The following is a 24415-nucleotide window of genomic DNA, read 5'->3' as shown; positions in this document are numbered from 1 at the left end:
CATGCATACAGTATTATGGATCACTTACAAGCCAGCCCATGGTAAATAATTTCTCAACCATTTATTTCTTGCACGTATTTGCCTTGGCCTTGCTTACATAGTTTTTAGTTTACTTTAATGAACTTTTCTGTATGTATTTTTAAAGTTTTTTGTTTGGTTTTTTTTTAAGCCATCTGCATCCTAACCTGGGGAAAAAATAGTGCTCTGACTTGTGACCAATTGCAACTAGTAAGCCAATTTTAAATAGAAAGGTATCAGTATATACATCCAGAGAATAATGGAATGAGTACAAGAAAGTAACTAATCACTCATGGATATTTCATAAACAAGAAACATGCTGCAATGATCACAGATTATTTGCTCAATTCTAGTTACTGTCTAAAAGATTTATCCAGAAATACCAAGCTATTGGTCATGTTTTTATTACTCAATGCCACAAGTACAGTATGTACTCTAATATATATTTATATAAAGGTAGTTGTGTCTCTAACATTACATAGCTTTCTCTCAAATGGAAAAACGCCCAACTTTTGAATTAATACTTATACTGAAGATCTGAGTATCAGTGTTTGACAGTTAAAAACAAAACTTTGTTAAACATCAAACATTAAAAAAAAATCTTTAAGTTGCTTGGGCCAGTGTATTTAGCTAAATATTTACTTAAGTAGTAAATTTGGATATGGTGCAGTTTGGGTTCAAAATGTATCAGTGTCAATGCAGTTCTTTTATTCCAACCTTTGTAATAACATATGGGAGCTGAGAATGCCCAGTGCCTTTCAGGAAGTAGCACATTTCTGAACTGACCCACATTGGGGAAATTTAGAGATAATCAATTGAAATTAGGTTGGACTAAACAATAGAAAATAAACTTCAAAGAAAATCTGATGTTGGTAGGGAGATTATATGAACTGGTAGGTTTTTGCCATCTTTAGTTTGGCAGATTTAACCAAATGAATCAGCATAAGAATTTGAGAGGTGAGTTTTAGCATATCAGTGTTCAGTTCAAGTTTAGAAATTATATAATTTAAATATTAAGTAAATTGCAAATTTTTCATGGTAAAATACCCCAACCGGTAAGATGGGGTCTTGTGTTAGAATAATTACTGGCCTTTTATAGGCTGCTTGTAGACATTTAAACACAAAAAACAGCACTTCACTTTAAATTCCATACGCTCCTCCACTGAGCCCAGCCCATGCCCAGAAGACGCAGTGCATTAGTTGGACCTGGTGTCCCTGATGTTTGTATAGATTAGGCGCTTTAGTTGGGCTTTTTAGCACTTTTATCTAACAGCTAGAGGCGCACCGATGCATCGGTCCGATATTGGATCGGCACCAATGTAAAGAAAATTGACTTATATCAGAAATAGGCGTAATTTGGCCGATAAATGCCCGTGTGTGCATGCAGTCACAGTGCAGCAGGAGTCCAGCAGTGTGGAGAGCTGCATGCAGCCGATAAGTCTGTTGTGGTAGAAGGGGAGTAAAGGGGCGTGGGGGGACCAGATCAATGCCCTGCTGCAGTGAGAGGGGGAGTGCAGCTGGGATAGGTGCTGCCCAGCTGGGGGGGAGGGGCACGGTGGCTCCCGCTGTTGTGGGACAGAGCCGAGTGCTCATCTGACAGCTCCCACCGCTGCTCCTGCCACTCCTCCAGGAGGGCATGGGGGAAGAGGGGGGCATGTGTCCCATAATCTGCACGGGGCAGAGCGGGCTGTGGACGGGGGCTGTGCTGCCCTTGGGGCAGGCAATGGAGGCACTGGGAGCGGGAGCTATGGGATGGCTACGGTGAAATTTGGGACAGCTGCAGCCCCCCCTGTAGCTCCCTCCCAGCACTGCTACTGCCTGCCCCTAGTGCAGCGAGGCCTGCCACTGCAACCTGCCTTGCCCTGCCCTGCCCTGCGCAGATCCGGGGTCCCACGCCCCCCCGTGCGCTCCCGGATGGGCAGCGGGAGCTGCCAGATAATCCCTCAGCTCTGTCCCACAGCAGCAGGAGCTGCCCCTCCCTGCACCACCCTGGATGAGCTGTGGCTCTGTCCTGCGCCTGCCCCAGCCCCACTCCCTCCCTCACCGTGGAGTGCGTTGTTCTGCTCCCCCCCATGCCCCTCCCCTACCTACTCCCTTTCCACCCCAAGAGACTTACCAGCTGTATCGGAAATCGGATTGGTATCAGCCAGTTTGCCTCCTTACAACTCTTGGTATCAGCTCCCTAAATATCTATCCGTGCACCCCTACTAATAGTTGACTGAATCAGCTATTAGATAAAAGCGCCAAAAAGCCATGCTGAAGTGCCCAATGTATGTAGACACTGGAGCTAGGTCGAAGTAATGCGTTGCTTCTTCATGTAAAGTGCATTTTTTTTGTTTTGATTTGTTTTGTTTTTAATGTCTGCAAGCAGCCTATTATAGTGTGGTGGTTAGGAAGTGGACATACTCTTATTCTGAAGACTGATGTTTAAATTGCTGAAGTATGGGTGGGGGCAGGGGGTGAAGGAGTACTCCAGAAGTTCTTTTTAAATCTATAATGTTAACAATTTCATCTCTCTTGTAAGGCGCTACCACTGTCTCCGTTTATTCTTTATATTTTCTGTCTTGACAAGACGTGGCAGTTCTGGAGTCATGTTTTACCTATGGTGGCCCAGGAAAAATGCAAGAGGAAAGGATACTTGGTATCCAAAAACTTGTCTGTATCCTTCCCGATTTATACAATTGGTCTAATAAAATATACAGCTCGTACAAATCCTAGCATCTCATCTTTTCCCAAATGATCTTCTCTTTCATTGTTTGGTATAACAAAGACATTTTAATTTTAACCATCAGAAACATATTTTAAAATGCACATTTTTGTCATTCATGTAATACTAATGGGAACAACTATCTGAAGATAGTTTTACATCTGGGACTTTGCATACGCACATTTAGAGGATCAAAGTCAGAATTAATATACATGCTAATTGGGAAGGCATTCTTGTACAAATGTGCAACACCACACACTGTCTCTAAACACAAAGATATTTATAAAGATTTTCAAATTTAAATAGAGGGTTTAGCCACACAATTTCATTTTATTAATGTATGTAATGATAATTGAGTTCACATTTGTGTGTGCACATGTGTGTATGCGTGCACACCATTGTCATGGTAAAAGTGCCAAAATACAATTACCGTTCTCCTTTCTTTTTTCTTCCTTATTTTTTATAAAAGGAATTTGTAAACTCTGCTGACATACTAAATCATCTGTTTTTTCCAGGGTAGTGTCACAAACTTAGACCAGTTGCAGAACACCATTTGTCATAGAAAAGGTGCTGAACGTGACCACCAAATTTTGTCCTCCTTTTACTTTTTTACACTGACTAGTAGAATCTATAAATCCTTAAAATCTGTTTTCACTATAAAAGAAAGAATTAGTACGGTCAGTATCTTAAAAGTTTCAGGTGTGAAAGCATTCCAACTCTGAGGGATTATCTACTGCAGCCAAACTGCCAAACAAGATTTTATTGTAAAATCATACTTAGACTCAAAGTCTGGCATGTTATATTGTAATTATGAAAAAGAACATCCCTAACATTGATGTTCAGTCTAGAATGAACTGGAATAACAAAAGATCTTTGTGTCATCTTGTAACTTATTATTCAAGGTGTTAGAGTATATTGAAATCATTTTTCTTCAAATTTGTAAATTGATAGAACATTGAAATGAGGCTTTGTGAATACTGACTAGGAGACTTTCAAGAATAAGAGGCTGCTTACAAGTCAGAAAATTAGTAAAGTCTGGGTACACTGGTAAGAGCGGCTTGCAGAATCAGGATCTTTCATTCTAAGATGTAATATTTATATTTTAATGAATTGTATATTTAAACTTGTTTCTTTTTTTGCGGGTTTTTTGTGAGCCTTCATTCCTGCCTTGAAGTTTACCATGAATGTGTTGAAATAGGGCAGTTATCTTAATATTATATACAACATATATTCTCTGTGTTATTGTAACATTTTTACATTTATGAGCTTGTTTTCTTTATTGAATTAGATAATCTTTCAGGCTATGCTACTGCATATTTTCTATTAAAACAAGATTGGAAATTTTCTAGAAAATATGTTTTAGGTCAAAGAGGAACTAATGATAGGAGCTGTGTGGTATGTATTGTACAGGTGGTCAGAGTAGATGATCTTACTAGATATGGGATAGCCAACCTGCACCACCTGTGCTACAAGTGGTCCCAGCATCTTCTGCATGTGGCACGTGGAAAATTGGAGGTGGGGAGGACAGGCAGCAGTGGCAGGTCAGGCAGACAGCAGAGCAGCAGATTAGGGAGGAGGCGAGATCAGAATGGCACTCGGGGAAGGGGTGGGGCTAATCTGTAGCATACTTACTATACTAGACCTTTCTGTTTTTTGTAATCTAAGAATCTGAAGTATCTACATTCATAGACCACATGAAATACTTACAGAGTATTTGTGGATGATATTTTATTCCTTTTATATTTCTGAAACAAATATGCTTGTATTTAACATACAATACATCAAATGCTTGTTGGTCTGATTTGCATTTAATGATAATGATCACCCTTCCAAACAGCTGAAGTTTATAGTTTTGTTTTTTTTTAATTAGATGGAAAAATGAGTTTTGGCAGGAAGATTTTTGTCTTTGAGTGCTCTGGTCTTTACTATGTAACTGCATTTTTGATACACCTGTTTAAGTGGAATGTGGCCTATTTGTCAGGTTGCACAATTGATACTCAGGGTTCTTTCTGTTTTTTCCTAAACCTCTTCATGTCTTACAGAAAGAACTTTGGCATGTCACTTAAATTATTGTGCATTCATTTTTCCTTTTTTAAATGAATGAATCCACACCAGGATTTTGATACTTTTAATGTTGGTAAAATGTTATTGTTTGTTGTCATCAGATGAAAAGTGGTGTGCAAGTGTAAATTTCACTGTACCCACACCAGGGATTGTGAAAGAAAACAGTGCAGGCTTCCTTCCATGTATTCCATTTCAGAGTAACATCAGAGCACTACATTTTCATTGCATGAAAAAGTTAAAACCTTTTTGCATGAGGTCAGATACTTTTCATGTCTTGTGGGTTGCTGGTTGCATTACTTAAGGTAATTAGTGAAGGACTAGCTCAATTAAAGGAAAATGAGGACTTCTAACCATTAGGATAAAATGCTGTTAGAATGTCAGTCGAACTCTACAAGTATTAAATTGTTACAAGAAAGGAAATGGTGAACAAGTATTGTTTTCTCATTAGTCTTGGAGGAGGACAGAAATGAGTTTTGTGAATATTGACTAGGAGACTTTTTCAGGTGTAAGGGGCTGCTTACAAGTCTGAAATAATTTAAGAAGCTTTGGGGTAGCACAGGGACCAACAACCGTTTACAAGCCATGGGCCTGAATGACCCAGCTCCAGTCCAGTGTGGGCTGTTGGGCTTTGGCTTTCCCCTCAGGAGCTGTACATGCACCACTACCACTTCTCCCCACTCCCTGCTTCCCAGCTTGCAGCAGAGATGCTGCTTCCAGCTGGTGGGGAGCTGCATCAGATCCAGTTATCTGCAAACTGTCTGTCTCTGCCCTATCACTGCTTCTCCCCAGTCCTCCTCTGTTCCCCATGGTTGTGGCATAGGCACAGCTGGAAGCAGTCTGGCTTCAGTTAGCTCAAAGCTGTGCCTGCACTGCAGTTCAAGTGAGGAGAAGCTACAACAGCATGAATGGAGTTTGAAGATGCCCAGCTCTGGTATAGCTCCTCATGGACTGGAAGCTGTACCCACACCGTAGCTGGGAAATGGAGGACTGGGGGAAGTGTAGCAGCATGGGCACAGCTGCCTGGTGCTGGGTTTAGGCAAAGCCCTCTCACCACTGATGTGCTACAGAAACCACTCAGCTGGCATTGGACTGGAGATTGAAGGATGGGAAAAAGTGGCAGCAGCACAGATACCTCCTAACTGGCCAGACCCAGAATGGGCGCAAGCCAAGCCCTCCAGCTCCGGAAGCCAGATCCGGTGTCTCCATGGGCCGTATATTGCCAACTCCTGGTATAGCATGAGCAGCAGAACGTGGTAGAGATGGGCACATCTCTTTATTTTACCCCCTTAAAAAGCTAAGTGAAGATGCTTTATGGTGTTCTGAAGTATACAACTTATCCAATACCATGTTTAGCATACATGCAAGTTTTCTAGCAAATATATGTGAGCTAAGAGTAATTTTACTTACTAAATTGCAATCACATTTACCAGTCAGAGAAGCTGCATTTCCAACTTTAAATGTGTAATGTTTTGCATGCTGTTTTTCCTCAATTTCTTTAATTGTTATGAGGTACAATTGTTATGAGGTACAAATTAAAGGACAGTTTATATACAAGTTCAAATTAATACAAACTGGTTATAAATAAATTTAGGGTGTAAATTAAAAGATTTCTAACCAGAATGGAGTTCTTGAATGGGTTCATAATGTAGTGGGGCAAGAAAACTGAGTTTCTTCAAGATGGAGCTTGACATTATCTGGAAGAGATGATAATAAGATAGGCATATTCTTGGAGTAGTACTTGGAGCATGTGATTTTGATACCTTTGAGAGGAGGTTGCATGGAAATGTGATCATTTTGGGGATTTGCTTGCATATGTGGGAGGTGTTTGGTAATCTTTTGCTTCAGGGCTTCAGGCTGGTTGTCTCTTGCAGACAGGAATTTTTTTTTCTTTTCTTCCTCCTCTCCCCACCTCCCTTCCTCCCCCTCTCCCCCCCCCCCTTTTTCTCCCTTCCTTTGAATGTATTATTTAGATTCTTTTTTATTTCTCTTCTCCTGAAGCACTGGACATCCTTATGGCTACAGGTAGGAGCTAGAACCATCAGAGCAGCTAAGCCACAGAAACCTTTTAGCGGTTTGGCTGAGGGACCTTGCTCACAAATGTGGGGCCAAATCAGTTTAAATGACTACTTAATAAACTCTTGTAAGAAATGTGGATTCCTGTGAAAGCTCTTGCTCCACTTCCAACTTTAATTATTTTTATTCAAGCTGTTTCTGAATGTTGCTGTGGCATCAGAGTTGCGGCCCCCATCGACTCAGAGCTTGGCAGGATTTTGCTGTGAGGAATGAGACATCTCTGACTGAAGCGACCAGCTAATGCTGCCCGTTTCTCACCTGCCATGTCTTGACAGTGAATTTTTCTTTTTTATTGGTTGGGAGGTGGTATGTCCGCCGAGCGTTTGATCTGGAGTCAGTCAGTCTGCCTTCTTTGCGGGACTCCTACCTCCCCTCTACCCCGTCCATGCACCTGCCAGATGTAGATAGGTAGATTGGTTCCAGAGTCAGACCCAGAGGTCAACAAGTGTTCTTCTTCCAGTGTTAGACTTGGAGCGTTCTCAAGGCCCATTTTTGCCTGCTTGAGTCACTGTATTCACAACAAGGATGAGAGGTGCCTTAATTTTAAAATGGTTGAAAATCATAACCCTAAACATTTAGCAGATGCTCTTCTCAGATTACTGTTTTGAAGCCACTCAGAACATAATTCAAGTAGTTACAATTGACTGCTCTATAAGCTGTGGATCTCCAATACAAGAAAGCTGAGGCAAAGAACACCTACTCTTATCCCTTGCATCTCTTCCTGAGGCTGTAGTGTTAGACAAAAGTTCTGTAATTGTATCCACAGGGAGTGCAGAGATAGAGGTGAGGGCTTCAGTTATCCTGTAGGCAGAGGCGGATCTGGGGGAGGTGTCAGGGTTCAGTCGCCCCCCACCCCGCACCCCCTTTGGCTGTACACATGCAGTGACCTTTCTGAGCTCCCTGGCTTGTTTGCAGGGCTCCTGCCAGAACTGCCACTTTAGCATGAGTCTGGAACCAAGGAGATGGATGTTGCCAGTACTCGCCCACCCTTTTCTCTTGCCACCCAGCTTGGCAGTGGACAAAGGGTGGGGAACGAGTGGTGGCAGGGTTCACTTCATATGTTCCAGAGCTGCACGAAACCGGTGACTGTCAGGATCTGTGCCAACAAACCAGTGACTACAAAGAACTCACTGTGTGTCTGCCACATAACCAAAGTGGGTTTTGACCCCACTCCCTAATTCCCCACTCCTGTAGCCATCCCTGCCACTATGTAAAATGTATTACTGTGATGCCCTCAGGCTGCTCATAGAACTGCTCCTTTGAAAAGCTAGCTGTATGCCTGTCCTGTTGGTTTAATACAGCCGTGACCTTTATTTCCCTGGAATGAGTGTGTTTGCTGCTTCATTAGCAGCATGCCAGGCAACAACCAACATTATGCCTAGAAAATGTTTAATGACCCAAATTAAACCTATTTGAACTTGGCAACCATAAACCTTTCATCTCTCAGCATCTCTAAATAAAATTGTTGCATGCTCTATTGAACACAATGAACCAAACTCCCTGGCACTGGTTCTTTAGCTTTTCTTCATCAGCTTAAGTTCAAGGCAGCTTTGAGAAACTCAAAGAATAATTGAAAATCACTTAATCTTCTGTGTGCAATACAGCTCCTGCGATATTCTGACAACTGCCACAAAACCTTTCTCCGGTCTTCCTGAGACTGCCTAAAACCATCACCCCAAAAATCTTTCATTTCTTTAAGAGCAATTACACATTGGAGAATATACCAAACCATGGTTTTCCAACTGTGTTCCTTGGAATTCTGGGATTGTGCGTTTTGGTCATATGGGCTTCCACAAAGAGACTGGGGGGTACTGGCAGAGTGGGTCAGGGGGCAATGTACTGCCATTGTGGGGCTTGTTTGCCTGGCTTCTATCAGTCCTTAGGACAGGGGTAGGGGTTCTGTGGCAGAAGTGATATGAAAAGGTTCCATGACTAGGAAGTTTGAAAACCACTGTATTAAATAGTATTCAGATACCTAGTTAAAGCCAAATGTTAATATTAGCATTTGTGCATTGAATACATAGAACTCTGACATGCTTCATGTTTTGATACTTGAGGAGAGATATTAATTAAATATTGTTTGAAAATTGACTTGAGTCTGGGCATGAGAACCAAAGCAGTACAATAAGGGATGAGTCTGTAGTTATTCTTCTAAGTCTTAGCATTGAAGCGTGAAATACAAACAAGCCAAAAACAAATCGGGAACTACTTGTTTTATTACTTTTACCCTATCAGAATGTGAATTCTTAAGGCTATAAGCAAACTTCCTTTATTAGTATCTTCAGAAAAGTTTAGTGAGTTTCCAGAGAGCTGTAAATAATGTTAGAAGTTTGCTGTAAGGTTAACATTTCAAATATTTGTTTGTTGAAACAGTATTTCAAAGCAATTCCAAATGTATTTATTCAGCTTTACCATTTAAAAGACTCATTTTAGTGTAAATAATTTACAGGTCTTCTTATACTGTGCTTCAAAAATGGCTTGGGATGCATGAAAATTTGCATCTTAATCTATTACCTACAATAACATGCAAAAATGTTAATACTAGTGTTAATGGTGATAAGAGGAAATAAAAATGATTATTTAAGACAGCAGCTTAATCTTTATTTTATCTGGACCATCATTTTTTAGTGTCATTTGTTACTACTGCTAGAGAGAAGTTCGCTACTGTATGCCTTTTAAGTAGCTATTTTTCTGAATAAAGGAAAGGAGTTTGCCCCACCAAAATACCTACTTTTTTTTTGTTTAATTAATTAATAGTATTTGAAATCTGACGTTTCACTGCAATAGGAGTGCTAAAAGATGAAAAGTATATTTATTTTTATGCATGATATATCCTGAAGAATATATGTATGAATATTATACTAGTAATGAGGGAGCTGCTTCTGCAGTTGAATTTTTATAGCAAGCGACAGAAGTTATTCTTAATAAGAAGTTAGAAGACAGAACTATAAAACTGATTTTTCAAGAACAGGTATGAAAAAGCCAAATAGATGCATGAGACAATGATGTCACATGAACTTACAGTTGCTTTTCTCCCTGCTGGATCATTATCACAAGTCTGTTGTAGTTCTCAAGGAAGTATACATAGGGTATGACGTTATACAACTTAGAGTTGAGATTCTATTGCAATTACAGTACATGCCATATGCACAAAACCACCTATCCTAAAGAGAAGTATATGTCAAAGTTGATCAGTTTGCTGTTTAAACATGAGGAAATCATTAGAAATTCATGCTCCAGAACATAAAACATATACACATTGCAAGTATGTATATACATATTTATGCTTGTATAAGCTGAAGTTTTGAAAAACAGTCTTTTTGCAGTCACATCTAAAATGGAAAACAGATGGTGAAGGTTTATTTTCAACTTATGTAGACATCGAAGTTACTTGTTGGCTTGCCTTTCTATATCACGATAAAAAGAGGAGGAAACTAATACAAGAACACGAAGAGTTACGTTGGTTCATATTTTCCAATGAAGATCAGCTAACGGTTGTAATCTTCTTTACAAAATGTTGTGCTGCTTAGGACTCCCCAAATACTAAAATACATAGAAATCAATAAGTAAAGCAGTTAAGCCTGTGCCTCATGGTCATAGTTGATGCTTTGTGGCATTCCGTATTGCTTATATTGACAACCCAATCTTAACATTGTTCACTGGTTTGAATTTGCACTATATATCCAAACCCCAGTCCTGAGAAGACTTAAGGTTGCATGCTTGGAATAATGCCATTGATTTTTAGAATAGTGAGTGTGTAAAGTTTAGTATGTGCTTTGCAGGATTTGGCTACAGGTCTCCCCGACTCAAGGAGACGCCTCGGTGATTTTGTGGGGAGATCACAGGGCCAGCTGCCATTTTTGTGGGCTGATTGCGGTGTTCCCCCCCCATGCCTCTGATTGGCCAAGGGGTGGCGCTGTCCCTTGCTGCTGATTGGTAGTAGGGGCTGTCCGTCATGCAGCTGTGCCCCTTACTGCTGATTGGTTGTGAGGGCTTTCTGTCTTGCGGCCCTGCCGTTTCCTGCTGATTGGTTGTGAAGGTTGTCTGTCATGAAGCCCTGCCCCTTGCCACTGATTGGTAGAGAGGTGTGGGGCTGCACAACAGGCAGCCCCCTCAGCCAGTCAGCGGTCTGTTAACCTGGCAGCCGTCTTGGGCTCCCCTTCATACTGGTAGCCCCTCTCCCCCTGCCTCCCTCGTGGGCCGTGTGGCTGGGACACAGTGCTATGAGGACTGCTGGCTACCCTGGGGAGCCAGGACTTTATTTTCTGTAAGTTTGGGGTTTTTTCTTGTGGATTTCATAGCTGTTGTCCGATTTCACGGGCAATGCCGGATTTCATGATTTCTGCAAAATTGTGATTTTGGTAGGTCCCTATTTGGACCTAGATGTGTGGTAGAGTTTTATGCTGGTAAGTAATATCTTGGTATACGAGTCAAAATTATAGTGTGATGTGTGCTCCCTCCTGCTTCACAAAATGATGATACCATAATCCTTATTTATAGGTGGTGTCTTTGTGTGTAGCTTATATTGGTACAAACATTGCTTATATAGAATGCATTGTATTTAATATAAACCTTGTATAAGCAGATTGTTGCTTATTCATTATGTCTACTACGATAGCATTTCTATTTCCTCACATCCAAATGCTCTTTAAAAAATGTTAAAATCTTAAATCACTAATAATACACACAGAGCCCTAAACATTACATGGTGGTTTTTTCAGGGCAGGTGTGGGGGGGGTCCTCATTTGTATTCTTCCTCTTTCTCCCTTAGATTTATGTCAGGATTCTTTATCATTGAATACATTCCTTGCTCAAAGAAGTTGATTTCATTGGATGGATAAAACTTCCTTTTCCTGCTTTGTTACATAACACTATAATACAGTCAGTGCTCTCAGCACAAATAAAAGTGAATTGACTGTAAAAATGTGAATATCAAGGAAGGCAATACTGTTCCTCACTTTCTCTGAAACCACCGCATCCAATTCATATAGTAGTAAATGTTTCTTTTGTCTCTAGCCATAGTAGTTTTTTGCTGCTGTGATTGTCATAGGGTTACTGTTAACTTACTTTTTTACAGTGTGCTTTTTGGTTTGTGATTTAGTTTTGGAGTTTTGCATCAGGGTCCTGCTTTTCTGCAATTACTTCTTTACCTGCCTTGCCTTCAGTTTCATAGCCTCTCTGGCTAACAGCAATTTCTTTTTCAACTTTTACTGTTCCTGGGAAGATTATGAATATAATAATATAAACCAGATAGATTTTTGCAATTTTGCTGCTCACTTGCTTCCTACTACTATAACAACAACAATAACTGTGTCAGTAGATAAAGACTTGAGAAGATGTTGTTAAAGGCTTCCTATCAGTTCACATTCTGGAAGGTTATTGTTGCCAATATAATTTCCACAATATCTTTACATACGTTTTTAATTAAATTGGATAATGTGATAGTATAGTTCACTGGTTATGGAAAGTCGTGACATCTACTGATTTACAGCAGTCCTTACCTCTGTAGCTAGTTCAGGGTACTTTCAGTGTGCAAGGAGAGAAGGGTGCTGGAAGAGCAGGCCAGGATTGTTCTTTAATGAAGTGTTGGTTGTGGGTCCCATACCCACCTTTAAGGCTTCATCTAATGTCCCATTTAAACAAGCAACTTAAAATTTTTTTGAAAATATGGAATTTAGAGGCCAAGTAACTGGTAAAACAGTGATGACTTTGTGTTATCTCTGTACAGACTCTTTCTGTTTCCCATTTCAACCGTTTACAGATGCACAGACCTATAGAAAAAAACTTTAGGACACACAGGCCGCATCCACACGAACAGGGGAGTATGTTTGCAGCAGCACAAATAGTGGGACACACATTAGTGCTGCTACTTTGTGCTGCAGTGCACACCCTTGCTTATGCAGTTTGTAGTAAGATATATATTGTTCTGCTGCAGGGGGGGCCGGCTGGGGTGCAAGGTGCCTCAGTATAGGGCTAGCCTTGTGCCCTAGGCAGCCAGGGAGTAGCACATGGGGACACACTGTGGAGCCCCCACACTGAGGCACCCTTTGCCCCAGGCAGCCAAGGAGTGGCATGTAGAACCGGGGAGCGGCTGGTTGGGGTGCAGTGTACCTTGAGAAAAGGGGGGCTCTGCAGTGTGTGGAAATGGGAGCAGGCAGCGCAGGGCTGTGCCACTCCCGGCTGGTTGGGGCACAGAATGCTTCAGCATGGGGGCCGCAGTGCACAGAGGTGGGAGAGCAGGCAGTCCCCGTGTTTGTCCCGGCAGAATGCACTTCGGTGTGCTTTGGGCCACTTTTTCTTTTCTGAGTTGTTTTTTTGCTATCAGGAAATCCTGGTCGCCTACAGTATTTTAAGAGGGGCCTTCCCTAGGAGGGCTTTGGGCAGTGTAAACACACCCTGACCCTAAGCTTCTGCCCTGTTAGTATTTGGTTAATTCCAGTATGGAAAAAGGAATTCCAGTTCATTTTGGCCTTGAAGATCGTGAGAAATTTGTTCTTAAAGCAGAGAGGGCATGGACTCTGGATTATAGAATTATAATGTTAAGAACATTGCAATTTTCAGACACTGCTCTAAAAAGATTTTTTTTTTTCTTTTAAATAAAATGAAAAAAAAATGGGTAGTGATTTGAGGATTAAGCTTAATCTGCTTTTAGTCTTCCTCTGGGACTTACATAGGCAGAATGAGTGACTCTTGTGATCTTGTCCCGTTGCAAGAGAAAGTTGCATATTTCATCTGTGGAGGTAGAAAAGTTAACTTTTATCTACTTTTCTGAAGTAGAGGAGAGATCTACCTTGGCTTCAGAGGTATTTCTCAGTTACAAGGAGAATAGATTGTCATATGCCTTTGTCTCGTTTTCCAAAGGCTAGGAAGTCTTTGTGTTTGAATGAGTATTCGTAACATTACTTACTTTGGCCATTGGTTAGATATAACTGTTCTGAACACAACTGAAAGCAGCATCTAATTAGAAGGATACCATGAAGTTATAGTGGGTACATCAGTGAGATTAAAGTCATAAAGTGATTCAGGCCTGTTCTTTGTTAATTTCTTTTTTTTCCCCTTCTTTTTTCTAAAGATTTTTTCAATAAGCAAATGTAAGGGTCTTCTCAAACATTTCAGCAGTCATTTAATTAAAAAGTCTGGACAGTCCAGACACTGATTTCTTGACTCCAAACGTATTGTTTCAGTGCTCTTTGTTTGCTTCCAAGTATACTTCAGAAGAGTCTTTGCATTGGCTTCTATTTGTCAACAGATACCTTCTTTGGAAAAAGGGTACCTATTAAGTGTGTTGTTAAAAGCCAGAAATCTTGCAGGCAGCTAGAATAAAGAGAGATTAAACAAAGAAAAAACAATTTACTATGAAATTAAGGTACTTTAAGTGCCAATATAACCTGGAGAACAAGTACTGCTCTTGATAACCATAACAAAGGAAGCTTCTAAGTCACAATTATGACTCTGGATGAAGGAAGGAATTTGCAAAATTTAATAAATTAGCTCTAATTCTAATCTTGACTTCAGAATAATGACAAATATGAATGTAAAGGAATTGTATACTATTAATAGAGAGTTGGCTGCATCATGTAGTAGTTTATTTGATGGCCAAAACTCTGCATCACAGGTTGAGAGGCAATTTTCTCTATTTAGTTAAGAGCGAAGAATGTGATGGTTTATACATTATAGGGGATGTATACTACATACAATTCCAGTGCCTTTGGACAACAAAACCTTTCATGTAATTGGAGAGCCCTTGGAAGTCTATGATTAGAGAGTATCATCTGGATTCTCCACAGCCAGGCAACTCCACAGGATGCCTGATGTTCTGCAGAGTTTAGTTGCTTGTAAATTTGTGTGCTTCAGTTTGGAATTACCATCTGTTGGCAGACAGTATACTGCTTCTGCCCAGGTTTCATGTGCTCACTGGATAGAGGATTACCATCTCTAAGAACAACATTGTGGGACTTGTAGCTTAGTTTATAAACACACTATTCTAAAAGGAAAACAGGTTGGAATTTTCTTTTCAGTTTAAGTTTTCTAAAATTAAGGTTTCAGTACAATCCAGAATCTATTTCATGATCCAAAATAAACTAATAAATAAAATTGAGACATTTGTATTGTGAGAGGAGAGAGGGGTAGTCCTCAAGAACTCAATCTGATAGTTTGAAGAGATTTTTTTGGAGACTGATTGCATGGTATAGACTTTCGTCCTCCTTTCCAGCTGAAAGAAACAGAACAGAAGAAAGGGGCAAAATGGTATTATTTCCTTTTCAAAAAGGAAAAACGCTCATTACAGACAGCTAAAAATATACCAGTACTCCTCTTCTGTGCATTTGCCATAGAGATGTTATGGAATTGTAAGTGGGAGAGAGAGAGATGGCCCATAAGGTAATCTCATTAGATTTGCTCCACACTATAAGAAGTTGGAGAATCATTCCTTTAAAGAAAGATGGATTGATTAAAACAGTGGGGGCCAACCTTTTTGATAGGCATGCCACAAATTAACCCTGCATCCTTCCCAAGTACCACTCTTATCTTCTTCCCCTGCCTAGTCTACTGTTCTGTTTTCTGCATCCTCCCATCTGCCACTGTGGTGCCTGCCCTCCTCCCTGATCTTCCACATGCCACGCAGGCTTCCCATGCCACCTGCATGTGTGGCATTCCTGGATTAAAAAATAATAAACTTAGTAAGAGGCTCCTCTTTAGGCAACAGGAAAAATTGTATAGAAGCCTATGTGGATTAAACATCAGTTTAGAAATTGTTAAATTTCTTTTTTTCTTTTCCAGTGGGTTGAACCTTACTTTAGAAGTTGTACTTTCAAGTAAGATAAGCAATATGTTACCATGGGAGCTAATTCAAGTTGTTATTGGCATGTGTTGCCAGTTGAAAGTAATTATGTTGCTACAAGGTGTAATACCAAAATGTATGTGAAAGATGTGTTCTTCTGACTAAACTATTCTACCTTTTGTAATAAAGAATATTCCATTCCAGCATATTACCAGTTATGATTCATGCCTACGTAAATGTTGCTCTGAATACATGCAGCTTTTGGTAAATTGGTGTTTTTAATCACCTCTGACTATGCTATGTTGGGTAGGAGCTGAATTCATTTCTACAAGCATTTAGTTTATTGCTGGATTTGGAGACTGTGAAATTCTGCTTCTGTTTTAAATGAGTTTTACTTTATATCTTAGGGAGGGGGTTAAGTCTTCAATGTAAATGTTTTATTATAGGATTACCAGTAAAATAAAACATAGATTTTTGTTCCCATTAATTCCTTAGAAAATCATTAAAAGAAAAGAAAACAAAGTTATTCTTTTTGGAAAAAAATTTACTTTGTTCATACAGAAGACATAGCAGGCTGGCATCTTAGAGACATTGGAGACAGATTCAGAAAAGCAGAAACTTTCACAAGCAACAGCCTACTTTCTGAATGAGTTAGAATCTAAGGTGCCACCCTGTTCTGCCTTCTTCCTAACTTTGGACTGATGTAGATAACTACCTCTCTACTTTGTTCATAGAAATTTTTGTGAAATAGAAGATCATGTGCTTGAAGGAAGATGGAAAGTGGCATGTTCTACAGGAAACATTTGTGCAGTTCCTTCCTCTCTAACTTGAATTCTAATGCTTTCCTCACTTTGTTCAATTCAAGGGCTTAGTTTACATGCACTAAAATAAACAGAATAGCACCTGCAGCTTAGTCATAAATGGGAACATCTTGAAGTAGCTAAGCAAACAAATGAAATCATAAAGTAATTTAACCTTTTAGGAATGCTTCAAGAAATTTCTACCAATGCTAATTTAAAGAGAGGGGTTATAGGAACCCTAAGGACAAAGAAAAAGGTATAATCGAGTGTGCTGAAAGCTGTGAATCAAATTAATCAGTTTTTTGAATTGCTAGAGGTCCTCTTCAAAAAAAAGTCTAATATTTTTCGTTATTGATTTTTCTGCTTATAGACACGCCTGTAAAACACACAAGATGCTGAAAGTATTAAAGACTTGATGTTTTTGCTTCTACAAAGTTATTCTGGATAATTTAAAGGTACATTATATTTGGGGGAATATGTATAAACATTTTGTTCCCCACCAGTATTTTTTTCAAAACACATTTTAATATTTTTGTAAAATTCAGTAGACTTTTTCTTTAACTGAATGCCTGAGTATATTTGAATATATGGTGTAAATGGGTGTTGTGTTAGAGCCTTCGCTGCCCCTAAATGTACAAGTAACAGCTATAAGAAGGCCTGTATTATTTTATCAGTAATAAATTTAAAAAGTGCACCTTTTCATTCTCTTATAGGACTTTAAGCTCGTACCAATTTCTTGAACAAGTTTCTTGATTTTTTGCAATACCTTGTGCTGTAGAACCATGTGGAGATATAAATTAAGGCAGCATATGGCTGTCTACTCACAAACCATAACAATAGGAAGTATATTACAGTTTGATTCTGATTATCTGAGTTTTTGGTGCCAATTTAGCATACAGAGGCTTAAAATGGTACCTGAGAGACCATTTATCTTGTCATCTGTTAGTGCAGGAGTTGTACCCCTGGAGATAATATTCTTTTATTTTTGAGACAGAGGTTCCTGACTGAAGTTGACTTTCCCAACATGTCTGTCCAAGCACCAGGTTACTGGGTTTGAGTTCAGTAAGCCATTTAAACAAGTGACTTGTATCAGGAGAGGATTGATTGGCCTTAGTGAGAGTGTTGATCCTTTATTTCCTTTTTATATTTGTAAGGTTCTCTAGAGCCTCATACTGGTGCTTCGTTCGCTCGCTCGCTCACTCGCTCACACATGCATGCGTGCACATGCATGCACGCGCATGTGCATACACACACGTGTGTATGTAATTAAAATGGTTATATTTCTCTATGATCATAGGTGAACAGAAATAAATATTATCTAAGGAACATGGATCTCAATTTAGAGCATTTTATTAAACAAAGTTATAAAAAGCATTAAAGTTAACATGTTGAGTCTTGCCAACATAAGCTGTTGCTTTTTCCAAAGATTAGTTTATTGATTTCAAATATGGAAATTATCCTATTTGTAAAAGTTCAAATGTTTTAATAAGTCTTCAACTCCTCCACTCTATTGTTTGTATAAAAGGGACATAACATGAGGCTGTAAAAGTGTAACCACAGTAACTCAAATTAAATTACTTGGTCTTTGCATCTGTTATTTATATGATCATGGTACTTGTGCCACAAGTTTCCAGACTCGATGATCTGTGAGGTCCCTTCCAGCCCCTAACAACCTATGAAAAACCTTCTTGAAAGCAGTGGTCCAGTGGGACCATTTATCCCCTCTCCTCAACCCCTGAAGAGTTCTAAAAGTATAAAGGGTGGAGTAGTTTAAGCTACCCCTCAGGGCCATCAGAGGTGCCATGAATGAAGAAGACGGGATGTTTAAACATACAGCCCATAAATGTGGCTCCTCTGGCCTGTGGGTTTCTCTGTGGCCAGACAGTACCCCTCGAGATCTGGTCTCTTGATGCTTCTTGCTGTGAGCTGCTGTACTGGCAGTACCTACGCAATTAATACCACCCCACCCTTGGTTGCTGCCAGTTGCTGTTTGGCATGTAAATCTATAGTTGGGTGTGTGAGCAGCAGTGCCATTAACTTCCTCATGCTGGCCACACTGACACACACAGGCTCTGGGAGCTGCAGTGAGAAGCCCCATGGGTTAAATCTGGCCCACTCAGATATTTTGAGTTTGACACCCCTGAATTAAGACATTGGTATTGCTTTCCTTGTTGTTTTTCTTCTCAAAGAAGGTGCCCATCTGTCATGGAATCTACTGCAGTAGCAGAAGCATATTTAGGCAGCCTCATTGACAACCGTGGATGGGGATGGTTTTTCAGCTCTGATTGGCTAAGTCAGGTTATTCAATCAGTTAACTTCAAAATAAGTCAATAAGGACAAGTGATTGGCTAAATCAGTTGTTGCAATTGATTGGCCAAGTCAATAAGGACAAGTGCCAAGTCCTGCACATAGGACGGAACAGTCCCATGCACTGGTGCAGGCTGGGGACTGACTGGCTAAGCAGCAGCTCCACAAAAAAGGACCCGAGGGTTACAGTGAACAGGAGGCTGACTGTGAGCCAACAGTGTGCCCTTGTTGCTAAGAACACTAATTACATACTGGGCAGCGTTAGTAGGAGTGTTGCCAGCAGATTGAGGGAAGTGATTTTTTCCCCTCTATTTGGTACTGGTGAGGCTACATCTGGAGTACTGTGTCCAGTTTTAGGGCCAACACCACAGAAAGGATGTGGATAAGTTAGAGAGAGTCTAGAGGAGGGCAGTGAAAATGGTTAGGGGGCTGGGGCACACAACTTCTGAGAGCAGGCTGAGGGACCTGGGCTTATTTAGACTGGAGAAGAGAAGACTGAGAGGGGATTTAATAACAGCCTTCAACTAGCTGAAAGGTGATTCGAAAGAGGATGGAGCTAGACTGTTCTCAGTGGTGGCAGATGACAGAACAAGGAGCAATGGTTTTAAGTTGCAGCAAGGGAAGTTTAGATTAGATAGTAGGAAAAGCTTTCTCACAAGGAGGGTAGTAAAACACTGGAACAGGTTATCTAGAGAGGTTGTGAACTCTCCATACGTGGCGGTTTTTAAGACCTGGCTAGACAAAGCCTTGTTTGGGATGATCTAGTGGGGGCTGGTCCTGCTTGGAGCAGGGGGTGGAACAGATGACCTGAGATCTCTTCCAACCCTTATTTTCTATGATTCTGTGATCTGTAAGTATAACAGCAGTGTAGGGTTCTAGGAAGCCTTGCTTGTTTCTTCTGAGAGTTAAATCTAACTTTCAAAGGATATTAGTCAGCAAAGCCTGGATTCATAACAAAAGATGGGTTTGAACAACATACATATTAAAAAAAAAAATAAAAAAATCAAGATTTGTCTGTTGAATATGGATCCATGACTGATAGGCCTGGAGACAGGGCCAGGTACCAAACCTGCATCTGAATATGGCAGACAGGCACAGATCCGGGATCAGAGTTTGAATTGGAATTTGAGAGCCAAATATGGACAACTAAGTCCAGTTGGCAGTAAAGAACCTGATTGTATGGGGGTAAGCCTGAGGATATGATACCTTTGATCATGGCAGAGTCACTTTTTAGTGGTCTTGCACTATGAAGGGCTGGATCCATGTATATCCATGAAATTTGGTACTCCATTTCCAATACCAGGATCTCTGCAAAATTCCTTTTCTGAGTGATTCTGGGCCTATTTTAGTGGCATGAGCAGGTAGGTCCAGCATAAAAATATTCACAATATTGGAAAGGAGTAATTAATCCTGGCTTCTGATTTGATCAAGGACAGTGACAGTGGTGAGGGTGGCATTAACTTCCTAGGTGTTGGCTATGCAAGCACAGCAGCTCTAGGAGCTCACCGCAAGAAGTGCCCCGTTTACAGGAATGTGTTAACTATGTGCTTCCTCTTTGACAATTTTCAGAGGCAAGCTCTCTTTGCATATGTTTTTTAGAGAAGATTTTTCCAGTTCTGATGCTCCATCTGCCCCCTAAAATAAGAATAGAGGTATAGACCCAATTTTAGACGTTTGCGGTCAGAATTACTGGGAGCCAATTTAGCCGGTTCTGAATCTGTTGTCTCCTTTCATTCTATACAGACCTCTTGCAGTTTTCTTGGTCTCTCAGCCCATCCCTAACAGCAGAAATTCAGCCATTCAGGACCAGGGTTATTGAAATAATATAATTCTGACAATCTGATGGGTTAAAGAGAACCTGATTTATAAATCAGAAGTTTTTTGAAGTTGCAAGAATGCTGTACTTAGTTTGTGGCTCTGCATCAAATTCCTAGAGATAAAGGCAGTTTCTCTGGTGTGAAAGACTTTTCCTTTTATAAAATTTAAATCTGTTGAAATTCTGTTGGAAGCATTATGACAATGCATTGAACAGATTTTCTGTAAGTAGGTGGCATGCTTTTATAAGGGCCAGGAGGCCCTTCCTTCAGCCCTGCTTGCTACACCAAAGAAACAGTGGATATAAGAAGAAGGAAGCTCAGCAGGAAGAGAGTAGCCAAGGGGCAGGTGGGACAAATAAACTAGTTTTAGAGGGAGCTTGAAGGGTTATTAAAGCCTGCAGAGGCTATTGAGAGCTACTTTAAGGGTAGTGGGAGAGCACTTCAGTGCTACCCTATGAGTAGGGAGAGACAGAGAATTAGATGTGTAGTCAACATCAAACCACCAAACTGAAATGGTAGTTGATGTAAAAGAGGAAATTAAGGTAGGCATACTGAAACGTAACACAAAAGACACCAATGGGCAAAGTTATTAAGAATATTGTAGTGCTTCTTGCAGCAAGAGTAGAAATTGTTCTACATAAGCGGTGCTCTGTGGTTCATATGATTAATGTGGAGCCATCTGTGAGCAGGATTGGGCCTTGTGCATACTGGGTTCCCATTTACAGCCCTGGCTGGGCAGTGTCCCCAGCCTCTGCCCCACGCCCCTTCACCTCTACAGATTTACCTGCAGGGTGCTGTTCTCCATGCTACCTGACTGCATTCCTGTAAACTGGTTATCATATTGGTCTCGACCGATATGGCTGGTTAATAATCAGCTATCAGTATTATTCAAGAAAATCTTTATCAGTGTACCCCTATCCAATTCTCCTTCTGGGGAACCTGTACACTTCACTGAGGCTATGTGACCGTCATTAGGAACCACCTCTGTTCACTGAAGAGAGGGCCTGGTACATCAGAGGGAATGTATTCTAACCAGGGAACCTGGCACATAGAGCAAACGGAAGCACAAGGTGCCCCACCTGAAAATTCCATGAGACACTGGGGAGGCACGTCAGAATATAATCTTTTCATTGGAAAAAAAAAATTGAATGCCAAAAGTCCAATTCTCTATTTTCAAACTAGACTTCCTTAGATCATAAAAACCTGTGATAAAAATTTACTATCCTGCAACAGAATCCTTAGACACCCCTATATGGCATCTTGTGTAAAACCAGTAGTGAGTCTTGAGTGAAACAATTTAAGAAATCTTGAGGTGAAAAATCAGAGGGAGCCTGAGACGTACTCCCAGGCTCTTACATAGCAGAAAAGTAGGACTTCAGTTGGGTTCAAGAAAGGAGGGAAGTAGCTGCCTTGTTTTCATACTAAGTGGTGCACTGAGTCTTGCACATTCATGGTGGCTGGCCAAGATGTAGGGCCAGCTTATCAGTTGGCTAATCTGCAAGCAGCAGCCTATGTCATCTGCTGTTGTACATCCTTCACTTCCCAGTCAACACCAGTGAGCCAGTTGAGCAGAGTGCACCAACTCTAATTCTGCTGACCAAACTGGCCCACTTTTTATCACTGGAGGTGAGCAGTTTTCTGTACTTTTCAGCAATTTGCAGCTGCTACAATACAGATATGTTTATGGTGATGTGTAAAGCACCTCATAATATGTCTTACAGCTGTTTGCCAACCATTAATAGTGTCTTTTCTCAGTATTGCCCATTTTTAGTTGACTTTTTTTGTAGAACTGTCTGTATGTTTTATATCTTTGCTGGTGTTCATGTCACTTTTTATCAACTAGGATACAGCATTTTATTATTTTAACAAAGCAGTTTAACTAATTTTACATTTCAGATTGTAATGAGTTTTAATTTCAGAGATCACATAGCTATTACAACTATTATTTTGCATAATATGAGAAATATCATATTTCTGTGAAAGAACTAATGTATTTTGCAGAAAAAATAAAACAGTTTCTGAAATTACAAAGAAAACCACAGACAGCTTTGAGTTGTCTTGCTCTGTGGCATTGATTTAGTCATCTCTGGAAAAAAGAAAATGTGACAGCATAGCACTATTGGATGAGGAATAGGAAGGCTTCTGAACTCTTTTTTCAATTGGCTTTTTCATGGAAAGGCTCAAACCTAGCTGTTCTGATCCACTGGGGACTAGGCAGTAAGGATTAAGAGACTTGAAGTTTAAGAAAATAAATATACTTACAAAAGATGCTCTCAGTTTAATATTCATGAGCATGGTCAATCAAAAAAACTGCCTTTAGAAAATAAGTTTTGTCTAAATTTGGTTTAAGGGAGCAGTTTATTTTGTGCAGGAAGACCCATTTAAAATCAAGGTCATCTAGTCCAACCCCCTGCTCAAGGCAAGAGTATCCGTGACTAAACCATCTCAGCCAAGTGTCTGATTAATCTACTTTTGAAAGTTTCCAAGGATGGAGATTCCACAACTTCTCTAGGTTCTGGGACGGTGTGTTGATTAACTTCTAGAGCTGTCTATGTCCGTTATGTTGAACTCAATATTCAGCTATGCTAAAACTTGATCCAAAGAATGATTTTTTTCCTGTGTTATTTATTTGCATAATTTTATACTCATTTTAAATAAATGCAGTTTAAAGACTTTAGGAAATATTGCCAACCCTAATTATTTAATGTGTTACAGTATTTCTGGTTTTCTTTGTGCTAGATGTAGAAAGTATATTTGTTTTTCATTTAAGAAATATTAAAAATTCTTAGCCATTTAACAAAGATGTGCTAATAGTTTTGGAAACTGTAATTTAATAAAGAATAATGTAGATACTTCTTTAAATAAGATCATCAAATAAAAATGTAAGCCTAATCTGCTAATTTATAATGGATATTCTCTTTATGACTTTCATACTTTTGGATATATGCTTCCATGTATAATTCATAGATCATTACAGAAACTGATATCTGGAGTGACTATAAACTGGCTGTGCAATGGTTTAAGACTATCCCAAGTATTTTTGAAGAGTTAATAGAATCTTAGAATTGAGGAAGAATACACCCAAAGATGAAGGGAGGTTTAGCATGTATATACACATGCTAAAGTCTGCCAAAGAGTATTTGGAGAAAATTTTAGAGGGTACAGTTAGATTATTATATGCCAGGGTGAATATTTTAAAGGGCATGTGCTTTGAAAATACGTTATTCTCTATGGCTTTAGAGACTTCTTGGGATGTTGCTGATTTTAAATGGAGTGATACGCTGTCTCACTTACCATGGTATTGGATAATATTAGAACATGCAAGTGAATGAGGACCCATGCATACAAGTATAAATCTAGTGGTTTAAGTGGCAAGTCACAATTTTATCAACTTAACACTAGACAAGTGTGAATATATCCATTTTCCTTCCTCACCGTAACTCTTAAGACTCATTTTTTTTAATCCTCTCACCCTTGTATACAAGAGGGTGAGGAGTATGTGGGGGTGAGGGGGAAGGTCATTCTGTGAAAATTTAGTGTCTTCTCAGATGCAGAAATGTTCATCACCAAAATCTGGATTTCTTAGCTGCAGGAACTGATCCTTTTAGCTTTTATTTGCATTGGATGTCTACTGCAAATGGTGAGGAACTAAAATTCTTTATATTCAGTTTTCAGTTCTTACTTCTGTTTGATCTGTCTTCATTATTCTATGCAGTTGGGCCACTGCCTGTTTGGCTCAAAGGCAATCATTTTCTCAGGCAATCGGTAATACCTGCAGCATCATAAAATATAGCTCTGATTTTTGGGCTACAAGGAAGGCATGTTGGGTAGCTAAAGGGGAAGAGTTTTG

At 39.9% G+C, this 24415-nt stretch overlaps 1 protein-coding gene across 4 annotated transcripts in view; it reads left to right on the top strand.

The window, feature by feature from the left end:
- The window catches only part of MRTFB (myocardin related transcription factor B), a 158060-nt gene that overhangs the window by 1135 nt on the left and 132510 nt on the right, over positions 1–24415 (top strand). Inside the window, exon 1 of one of the 4 annotated variants that reach the window (XM_059716452.1) lies at positions 16817–16896. The exons of the other annotated variants lie outside the window; for them this stretch is intronic. The gene's annotated coding sequence lies outside the window, so the exon portion shown is untranslated. Of the gene's footprint in view, positions 1–16816; positions 16897–24415 lie in introns of those variants that run through there. 4 annotated transcript variants of the gene reach the window in all.

This window comes from Alligator mississippiensis, chromosome 13 (genome assembly GCF_030867095.1).
Source record: "Alligator mississippiensis isolate rAllMis1 chromosome 13, rAllMis1, whole genome shotgun sequence".
Taxonomy (NCBI): domain Eukaryota; kingdom Metazoa; phylum Chordata; order Crocodylia; family Alligatoridae; genus Alligator; species Alligator mississippiensis.
This window is presented reverse-complemented; position numbering and strand designations above follow the sequence as displayed.